The sequence below is a fragment of the Salmo salar genome, chromosome 13, assembly GCF_965601325.2.
Source record: "Salmo salar chromosome 13, fSalSal1, whole genome shotgun sequence".
Taxonomy (NCBI): Eukaryota; Metazoa; Chordata; class Actinopteri; order Salmoniformes; family Salmonidae; genus Salmo; species Salmo salar.
This window is the reverse complement of record NC_138303.1, coordinates 62,602,795-62,613,826: the sequence shown is the minus strand read 5'-3', so window position 1 is coordinate 62,613,826 and position 11,032 is coordinate 62,602,795. Positions and strand designations below refer to the sequence as shown.

Here is an 11,032-nt window from a genome sequence, read left to right as displayed (position 1 = left end):
TAATTCAATGTGTTGTGTTTAAAAATAAAAATGTGATCATATAAAATGTGTTGTGTTCATATTTCTTTTACAAATAAAAATATATGATAATATACAAACAAATCTAAACTAACAAATGTCAAATCATATTTTTCGCCAAGATGGCCAGTCAATTTGAGTAACGTTATTGTGTATTCTACGTAATGACGCTGTTTTACGTTATTACTTCGTGACGTCATCACGCAATGACATCACAACGTCATTTAGCAACTTTTAGCAACAAATCGACCTGCCTCTAGCAACTTCCCCTGAAAATTTGTTGGCAACACTGCCTGTGCCCAGGGTGATATTAACCATATTCTAATAATTATCATGTGCCATCATTTTGCTATGGTGAAACTTGCACTCCAATAGAGAGAAATAGTGATGGCGGTTTATTGTAGGCACTAACTCCTATCATGGTTAGTTGGGGAAATGAATGGTATTTTTGTAGGGTTTTTGGATAAACGCCGAAAATAAGGTATGTGGGAAACACGGGTTTAGATTTTATACGTTTTGTTCTGAGATAATCTTCATCAGCTAACATCACTTTTTGTGAATTTTGAAGAATGTATGTAATAAAAAAAGAACAAAGGCTTCATAATGGTAATGTTAAATTACTGTTACTATCTAATAGAACGAAATGTATAAAATATCTTAAGCCTGTGTTAACTTTAGCACTTATTTTAAGCATTATTTTCCCATACATTTTCCGATAGGGATGGCTGAACCAACCAGAGGTCACTAATTTCCCGGTTTTAGGACTTCAAACTGGTGAGCTCTAGTTCTGAAATAATTGGATGGTGAAACTTGCTCGCAGACCAGAAAAGCAAGGCGAAGCTATTAAGGCATTCTTGAAAGTCAGGGCAATCCTTGTCCTGCAAAGAAACATTGTTATAGTTTACATTTTTTATTTTGCAAGTATTAGGCATTTAGAATGAAATGTGGAGTGGAGCTTTTAAACTCGGACAAAAGAGGTTCAAGGTCCCAAGAAACAAATATATTCTGTTGGATCTGACAATTAATCTTGATGGTTGTACAGTCGTCTCAAATAAAACTGAAGGACCTCAGTGTTACTCTGGACCATGATCTTGCTTTTGAAGAACATACAAACTACCTGGACAAAGCACTGAATAAACTTCAGTTAGTGATAAACCACAGCTGCTAGAATCTTGACTAGAACCAACATTTTTTATCATTTTACTCCAGTGCAAGCCTCTACACTGGCTTCCTGTTAAGGCTAGGGCTGATTTCAAGGTTTTACTGCTAACCTACAAAGCATTACATGGGCTTGCTCCTACCCATCTTTCCGATTTGGTCCTGCCGTACATACCTACAAGTACGCTACGGTCACAAGACGCATGCCTCCTTATTGTCCCTAGAATTTCCAAGCAAACAGCTGGAGGCAGGGCTTTCTCCTACAGAGCTCCATTTTTATGGAATGGTCTGCCTATCCCTGTGAGAGATGCAGACTCGGTCTCAATCTTTAAGTCTTTATTGAAGACTCATCTCTTCAGTAGGTCCTATGATTGAGTGTAGTCTGACCCAGGGGTGTGAAGGTGAACGGAAAGGCACTGGAGCAAAGAACCGCCCTTGCTGTCTCTGCCTGGCCGGTTCCCCTCTCTCCACTGGGATTCTCTGCCTCTAACCCTATTACAGGGGCTGAGTCACTGGCTTACTGGTGCTCTTCCATGCCTTCCATAGGAGGGGTGCGTCACTTGAGTGGGTCGAGTCACTGACGTGATCTTCCTGTTTGTGGGCTATACTCGGCCTTGTCTCAGGGTAGTAAGTTGGTGGTTGAAAATATCCCTCTAGTGGTGTGGGGGCTGTACTTTGGCAAAGTGGGTGGGGTTATATCCTGCCTGGTTGGTCCTGTCTGGGGGTATCGTCGGACAGGGCCACAGTGTCTCCCGACCCCTCCTGTCTCAGCCTCCAGTAATTATGCTGCAAAGTTTGTCTCAGGGGCTAGGTTCAGTCTGCTATATCTGGAGTATTTATCCTGTCTTATCCGGTGTCCTGTGTGAATTTAAGTATGCTCCCTCTAACTTTATCTCTCTTCTCTTGGAGGACCATGCCTCAGGACTACCTGGCCTGATGACTCCTTGCTGTCCCCAGTCCACCTGGTCATGCTGCTGCTCCAGTTTCAACTGTTTTGCCTGCGGCTATGGAACCCTGACCTGTTCACCAGCCGTGCTACCTTGTCCCGGACCTGCTGTTTTCGACTCTCTCTCTCTACCGCACCTGCTGTCTCTAACTCTGAATGATTGGCTATGAAAAGCCAACTGACATTTACTCCTGAGGTGCTGACCTGTTGCACCCTCTACAACCACTGTGATTATTATTATTTGACCCTGCTGGTCATCTATGAACCTTTGAAAATATTGGCCATGTACTGTTATAATCTCCACCCAGCACAGCCAGAAGAGGACTGGCCACCCCTCATAGCCTGGTTCCTCTCTAGGTTTCTTCCTAGGTTCCAGCCTTTCTAGGGAGTTTTTCTTAGCCACAGTGCTTCAACATCTGCCTTGTTTTCTGTTTGGGGTTTTATGCTGGGTTTCTGTATTGCACATTGTGACATCGGCTGATTTTAAAAAGGGCTTTATAAATACATTTGTTTGATTTATAGTTATGTGATGACATCAAATGCCCGTGTACCTTAAATTATTCTGCAATAATTTATTCCAAAAGCGTTTCCGTCATTTGTCGCAATAAAGTTAGACAAAATAAAAATCTACCCCTCTCGAACGGATCAAAAGGTTGTCAATCTTTAACATAAATTTTCCTTGTCCTGCAGCATTACACATGCCGAAATGTTTTTGTTGTTGCGACACTGCTTTTGTCTAATAAACCTGGATCAATGGAAACCTGCCTATTGAGTGTCAAATTTGGTTAAGATTAGAGTGAATTGCTATTTTGATAGGTGAGGCTTACTTTATCGAATAGAAGTTTCATAATGCTTAGGTGGTTATTTCCAAGTATTTCATCCACAGAGTTGAGATCAGACTAAAGTTTTTTAAATTAACCGCGACTCCTTCAAGTCGCTATGCAGCTGATACTTCATGTCAATTCTTAAACCCTAACCGTGTACCTATGTCTGTCCTCTGTTACGTGCCTTTGTTTGCTGAAATCCATACGTTTTAATGAAATGTTCATCAAATACAACCACCGACTGTTTCCTTGTTGAGAGTCGATTGGCACGTGCATTCGAGCCGAGTTGCCAATTTAGAGAAACAGCAATGAGAAAACAGTTGATGGTTTTATTTGATTAACGTTTTATGACAAATTATGGATTTCAAACAAAGAAAAGCACGCAACAGCAGAGGACAAACATAGGTACACAGTAAGAGTTTACGAATTTTAGTTTACGAGTATCGTCTGCATAGACTCAAAGGAGTCGGAGGTTCATTTTAGAAAAAATAAACTATAGCCTGCGCTCAACTTTGAATCATCTATTCCTTTTAGCTTTGGTTTGTTGGCTTTTTACGTTAGAATTCAGAATCACTGTGCAGATAGGTTATATCAACTCTAAAACAATATCATTGAGATTAGCATTTCTTTACACTCACATACAGACAACTGACTCAACTGCTAAACTGTTAAGTGGCCACCTACCTTTCCAAAAAAGGTAGGTGGCCACAGGAACTATAAAACATTCACATCTGTAAATCAAGTCCACCTAATGTATTTGAAAGAAAACAATACAATTTGGACCCAGGTGTGATTTACATACACATGAATTGTATGCAACCCTGGATAACATTTCAAAACCCACGTCTTGTTCCCATCACATACAATATATTCACTTAGGAGGACACCTATGGGCCAAAATCTGCAATTACCTAAGATGATCCCTCAATACTTTTAGGATAATGTATTTCGTAATTTTTTTGGTCATATTGTGTTTTGTCAATACAACTAACGTTACAACCATAAGGACCCATTCAACATGTTATATTTGACTCAAAACAGCATTCATCTTTCTCTGACCCACAAAACAACACACACAAACTGTTGATGCTAAGACATGCATTTTTTTTTAAATAAGTCAAATACAGTATGGGTTCATAGCTCTTTCTTCTCTCCGTGGCCATCCATGGCCTCTTTCTCTACATTCACTGGGTCCTCTTTCAATACATTTACTGGGCTAACAGTGACCGATAAATGTTTGACTGTGGACTGCACCAGGCCTCAATAGGCCTACAAGGGTGCGCTGAAACTAAAATGCATGTCAAATAGAGCGGTGTGGTGGGTAGAAATTATTAGGTAAAAACGCAGTTCTATGTTTTCAATTGGTTGACTGAGTTTCTGCGTTTTTTACGCATCAGTTTGTCTGTTTTGAAGGACTTGACTCTTTGAAGTCTTGCCCTACTCAACTACCCATTCAAACCAATGGAGAAAACAACTTGCATTGAACCCCTAGAAGTCCGCAACCAGTTTGCCTTGCATGAAAGCTCCCATTCCCTCCTTGATTGCTCCGCTTGCATTTGTGCTAGAGACACTCGCTAGCTGAACAGGCAAACGCTACGAAGTACTAAATAGTAAACCAATCAAAATCTGTGTGCTATCCAGATACTATCATCTGCTGATCACATCTGCCAATCATGTTCTCTGTGCCTAAGGTATATAAACACAGCTGGTGATTTCTGTCTTTTTACATTTGTAATCTATTTAGTTATCGAAATTTGATACCATCAATGCAAGCTGTAAAATAACTCCCAACTTTATTTAGAACGCAGCAACCTTAGCAATGTAGCTAGCTACAACAATCAGACCTGTTGCTTGCTAGCCGGAGCAAATCAAATTTTACTGGTCACATACACAGCAGATGTAGCGAAATGCTTGTGTTCCTAGCTCCAACAGTGCAGTAGTATCTAACAACTCAGTAGTATCTAACAATATATCTAACTGTAGATAGCTTTATCACTACATTTTAGTCATTTAGCAGACGCTCTTATCCAGAGCGACTTACAGTAGTGAATGCATACATTTCATACATTTTTTCCCCGTACTGGTCCCCCGTGGGAATCAAACCCACAACCCTGGCGTTGCAAACACCATGCTCTACCAACTGAGCCACACGGGACTAGCACTAGCATGTAATTCTGGGACATGGAGCTTTAGCTATCATTATTCCAAGTAATAATTTAAGACAAGAAAAAATCTATAGGACCAGTATTGTAAAGCTAATACAGTCATCAGCTAATACTGTACAGTTATCTCTCTCTCCCCCACTCCTGGGAGAGAGAGAGACAGATGCATGTGAGCTCTCACATTTTAACATGTTTTTTACAAAAAGATAGATATGGAATTAGATAAACTTGGATTTTTCGGCAGGGACATATACAGGATGCTACCCTCCACCGCATAACCTTCACTCCAGATCAAAACTCCAAACCTACGACCTAATTTTGGACAGAATTACCTGGAAGTATTAACACTACCAAGGACACCATCCAACCTGGAACTGAGACAGACCAGATATAACTTCAATTAGCACTGAGATGTGAAGTGAAAGGTGTCGAAGTCTTTGAGCCCAGCAAATGGCAGGCTACCCAACCCAAATCCAGAAGCCTTGAAGTTCCATCCTGCTGTTCAGAGACAATCTGATTTTCTACAAGAAATTTGCCTCCAGAAATAAAAGCTTCTCCCAAGTGGGTGTGACACCTACTCCTATTGCTTGGATTCCATCTGGCGATCTGTTTACCGTCTGCCCTGGTTGTCTCCCCATGTCTGGTACAGGTACCCCCCCCCCCCCCCCCCCCCCTCTCTCTCTCTCTCACACACACACACACACTTGGGGCGAGTGACTCTGAACTTACAATGGCTAGCCCCAAGTCGTTATATATTTTTTTCTTGTGCATTTTGCTATTTGCCTCATGACTCCTGTATGCTTCGTTGACTATGAACGTTCTTGTTTACCCAACCGTGGGACAGACTATGTTTGTTCCACACTCGGGACTCTGACTCTCTATTGGTTACACAGACTTTTGGCCTCCCATCCTATTCTAACCACATCTCACCGGCTTTGTATTGTTGTTACCTAATGAAATTGCTGTATAATATGATCTTGTTGCCATCTAATGCACATTCAAATGTCATAAATCAACACCCTATCATATGCCGTGTCTTGATTGTATTACTGTTGATATCTGGAAATGTGTATGTACACCCTGGCCCATCTACTGTTGCTAGCCCCAATTCTGATTTATGCTCTGATATCTGTTTCACTGATTTCTGCTCTTGTAAAAGCCTGGGTTTTGTGCAAAGCTTATTACCTAAAATGGATTAATTGAAAGTGTGGGTTCACAGCTCCAAACTAACTGCGTTGGTCATTACTGAGATGTGGTTAAAAAAGAGTGTTTTGAATACCAACGTTAACCTTTCTGGTTATGACCTTTCTCGGCCAGACAGATCTTCCAAAGGTGGGGGAGTGGCAATCTTTACCAAGGATCACCTTCAGTGCTCGGTTGTCTCCACCAAGTCTGTCCCCAAACAATTTGATATGCTTATTTTAAGCATTCAACTTTCAAATAGCTCTTTGTTGACCGTTACTGGGTGTTATCGTCCACCATCATCACCGGCCTGTACCCTACCTGCCCTAAACTCTCTCCTGGCCCCTTACACTAAATCTGAATTTGTCCTGCTAGGTGACCTAAACTGGGACATGCTTAAACCACCTGACCAAGTCCTAAAGCAATGGAACTCCCAAAATCTTTCTCAGATTATTAGGTTTGACTCCAAACACCCAGAAAAGGCTACTCTCCTTGATGTTATCCTCACAAATAATCCTGATGGGTATCAGTCTGGTGTTTTCTGTAATGACTTATTGATAACTGCTTTACGGCCTGTGTTCGTAATGGCTGCTCAGTGAAATGACCTGTCCTGATTTGTCATAGACACTTGCTAAAAAACTTTAATGAGCAAGACTTCCTTCATGACCTGGCCTCTGTAAATTGGTATAGAATCAGCTTGATCCCCTCTGTCAAAGACACTTGGACCTTCTTATTTGATATTCTCAGTGATATTGTTAACCAACACGCCCCCATAAAGAAAATGGGAATTAAAAACAGGTTCAGCCCCTGGTTCGACAGTGATCTTGCAGAGTTACTCCACCTCAAGAATTGCATTTGGCGAAAGGCTCGGCACACGCATACTCAGGCTGACTGGCTCTGGTTCAGGCAAATGAGAAATAAGTGCACTCCGGCTAACCGGAAGGCCAAAGTTAGTTGCTATAAGGAGCATTTCTCTCTCTGTGGGTCTAACCCCAAGAAGTTCTGGAAAATGGTTAAAGACCTGGGGCCGGATTCACAAAACCTTCTTAACGGCCATGTTTTCCTTAACTATAGACTTATGAAGAAAGTTAAGCAAAGTTGCTATTCCACAATAAAGTCCTTGGAAATGTTCTTCCTAAGAAAAAAGGTAAGATGAAATGGGATTCTTGAAAATAATGTTTTACGATTTCTTATTGGAAATGTACTTAACTTTAGGACAGCTAAACCCTTGTCTTGAGACGAATGGATACTTTTGTAACCATGAATGTTTTCTTGCGCCACATACACAGTTGACTACCGGATATTTAAATACAGCAAGAAAACAAATTAAACACGCATTATCTAGCTAGCTAGTAATTAACAATATATTCAAATATTCTATAAGTGTTAAATAGCTAGTGCTATCTCGTCAGTTTGCAAAGAAGAACTTGGCTATCGTTAAGGTCGTTAGCTATGTTGGCTATAATGTCATTACGCATTAGCTAGCTAACGTAGCTACCTAACTTACCGGTGTCACAGTGGATGTGTCACTGCAACCTTAAAGGTCCTCAATGATGTCACCATTACCCTTGATTCTAAGCAATGTTGTGCTGCTATTTTTATTGACTTGATACGGTAGACCATTCCATTCTTGTGGGCTGGCTAAGGAGTATTGGTGTCTCTGAGGGGTCTTTGGCCTGGTTTGCTAACTACTGCTCTCAAAAGTGCAGTGTGTAAAGTCAGAACATCTGCTGTCTCAGCCACTGCCTGTCACCAAGGGTGTACCCCAAGGCACGATCCTAGGCCCCACGCTCTTCTCAATTTACATCAACAGCATAGCTGAGGCAGTAGGAAGCTCTCTCATCCATTTATATGCAGATGATACAGTCTTATACTCAGCTGGCCCTTCCCCGGATTTTGTGTTAAATGCTCTACAACAAAGCTTTATTAGTGTCCAACAAGCTTCCTCTGCCCTTAACCTTGTTCTGAACACATCCAAAACAAAGGTCTGGTGGTTTGGTAAGAGGAATGCCCCTGTCCCCACCAGTGTGATTACAGCCTCTGAGGGTTTAGAGGTTACCACCTCATACAAGTACTTGGGAGTATGGCTAGACTGTACACTGTTCTTCACTCAGCACATATCAAAGCTGCAGGCTAAAGTTAAATCTAGACTTGGTTTCTTCTATCGTAATTGTTCCTCTTTCACCCCAGCTGCCAAACTAACCCTGATTCAGATTATCATCCTACCCATGCTAGATGACGGAGAAGTCATTTATAGATCGGCAGGTAAGGATGCTCTCGAGCGGCTAGATGTTCTTTAACATTCGGCCATCAGATTTGCCACTTATGCTCCTTATAGGACACATCACTGCACTCTATACTCCTCTGTAAACTGGTCATCTCTGTATACCCGTCGCAAGACACACTGGTTGATGCTTATTTATAAAACCCTCTTAGGCCTCACTCCCCTCTATCTGATATATCTACTGCAGCCCTCATCCTCCACATACAACACCCGTTCTGCCAGTCACATTCTGTTAAAGGTCCCCAAAGCACACATATCCCAGGGACGCTCCTCTTTTAAGTTCACTGCAGCTAGCGACTGGAACGAGCTGCAACAAACACTCAAACTGGACAGTTTATCTCAATCTCTTCATTCAAAGACTCAATCATGGACACTCTTACTGACAGTTGTGGCTGCTTTGAATGATGTATTGTTGTCTCTACCTTGCCATTTGTGCTGTTGTCTGTGCCCATTAATGTTTGTACCATATTTTGTGCTGCTGCCATGTTGTGTTGTCATGTGTTGCTGCCATGCTGTGTGGTCATGTGTTGCTGCCATGCTATGTTGTTATCTTAGGTCTTGCTTTATGTAGTGTTGTCACTCTTGTCGTGATGTGTGTTTCCTCCTATATTTATATTTAATTTATTTGTATTCTTAATCCCAGCCCCCGTCCCTGCAGGAAGCCTTTTGTTTTTTGGTAGGCCGTCATTGTACATAAGAATTTGTTCTTAACTGTCTTGCCTAGTTAAATAAAGGTTAAATAAAGATTTACTAATTTGATTCATGCTGACAAATAACAAATGCTACACTATCCCTGTCAATAGGCATAGTTGGAGTAGGATGCAGATTACCATGCCTCTTTCATTCTCCTAGTAGCCTAGTTGTTGTAATTTCTTTAGACTGTCAGGATGTTCATTCCTAGCTCATAAACTACAATCCTTTGCTGTGATGATTTCTGTGATGAATTATTGTCTTTAACTTTTGTCTCCCAAGATCTATTCAGCTCTCCTCTCCTGTTCTCAGGGATCAACTAAGTGCTATACAGCATGCATAGGCTCAGCTGATTCACTCACTCACTATTAGACATTGAGATCTGCTGTTTTTTCTTTGTGGTTTTGTCTAGTGCATTTTAGAGTTGAAGAGCACCAACTACAGATACACATGCTTGTTAAAGCATCTCGAAGACTGAACACAATATAGAATCAGTTTGACAAGGTGAAAAACTGATTGTTTTTTCTATTGTAACATGCAGTGATTAGAATTATGTTGTCCACATCAGGAGCCCAGGCTTTTGCCGTATAGTTTTCGTCACTGGACCGCAATTTTAAGATTGCATACTGCTTAGGCATTTCTCTTTCTCTACGGTTGGCTACATTGGTAACCAGGGCACACGAATGCTCCTAGAGAGAGGGGGAATACTGAAGCATGTGTTGATGACAGTTCTACTGTCTCCATCAGAGGCTCAGGCTTTTGGCATAGAAGGTAAAACTCACATTTCTGGACTGCAACATTGTAAGATTGTTCCCCCCACCCAACACTTCTCTCTCTATACATTTATTGGTAGGTTACACAATATTTAGATGGATCAAATACTGCTTGAGACACTTTTGCTATTTGTCTCCATACTCAGTAAATGGTGAGACACTAAATTTGATGTTGATCTTTGTTCAAATGTATATGCATAAAACGTACATTATGGAAAACATGCCTCACACACAGTCATGGTTAGTTCTAGAATAATGGATTGGCAAGAATTTGTCACTGTCAACTTAGGTTAGTAGGAAAGTTAGCCTAATTTAAACCACCTAAATATATTCACATTCACTGAACATTTAGTATTTGAAAACGCAAACATGCAATGTTAGCTAGCTGGCTATGACTTTCCAAGTCCGGAACTCTTCCAAGTCAAGGTAAGCTTTTGGTTTTACTCATTTATTGCCACCGGGGCCCGCCATTAATACATGATTGTAGCGGGTTTACAAACACGTTAGTTCTATTAGCTATGCTGACAATGACATTACTAATATAGCTAATATGGTGACAACGATGTAGGCTGTGTGTAGCGGTTTGGCTTGGAAAGGTTTTTCACCTGGTCACATACAGCTGATGTGTTGTGCATCGAAATCCACAAGGGAAGAAGTGAGAGGAGAGCGCATAGATGCAAGAAGGAATACACAGTGCCTGCTATGAAAGTGAACTGTGTTTACGTGTGATCAGTGTTGTATTCACTCCGCCGATTCTGTTGAAACCGTTTCTTAAACGGAAGGAAATGGAACAAAACAGGGATAAACATACCGGAATTTGTCCAATAGAAACTCTTGTTTGCAACTGTTGGACTAATGATTACACCCTATATCAGCTAGATGCAGGCAAGAGTGCACAAGGCATTATGAAATGTCACTGTCACCTTAAATGTGTCTCTCGACTTGTGTGCACCAACGTCGTAAACTGTCATTCATAGGCTAGGTTGTAGCAACCT

At 41.2% G+C, this 11,032-nt stretch overlaps 1 long non-coding RNA gene across 1 annotated transcript; it reads left to right on the top strand.

The window, feature by feature from the left end:
- The first annotated feature begins 251 nt into the window (after window positions 1-251).
- Window positions 252-2,882, top strand: LOC145860052 (uncharacterized). Its single transcript, XR_014380115.1, has 2 exons — window positions 252-499; window positions 738-2,882. It is a non-coding gene; the product is annotated as an uncharacterized LOC145860052 (long non-coding RNA).
- Window positions 2,883-11,032: the final 8,150 nt, after the last annotated feature.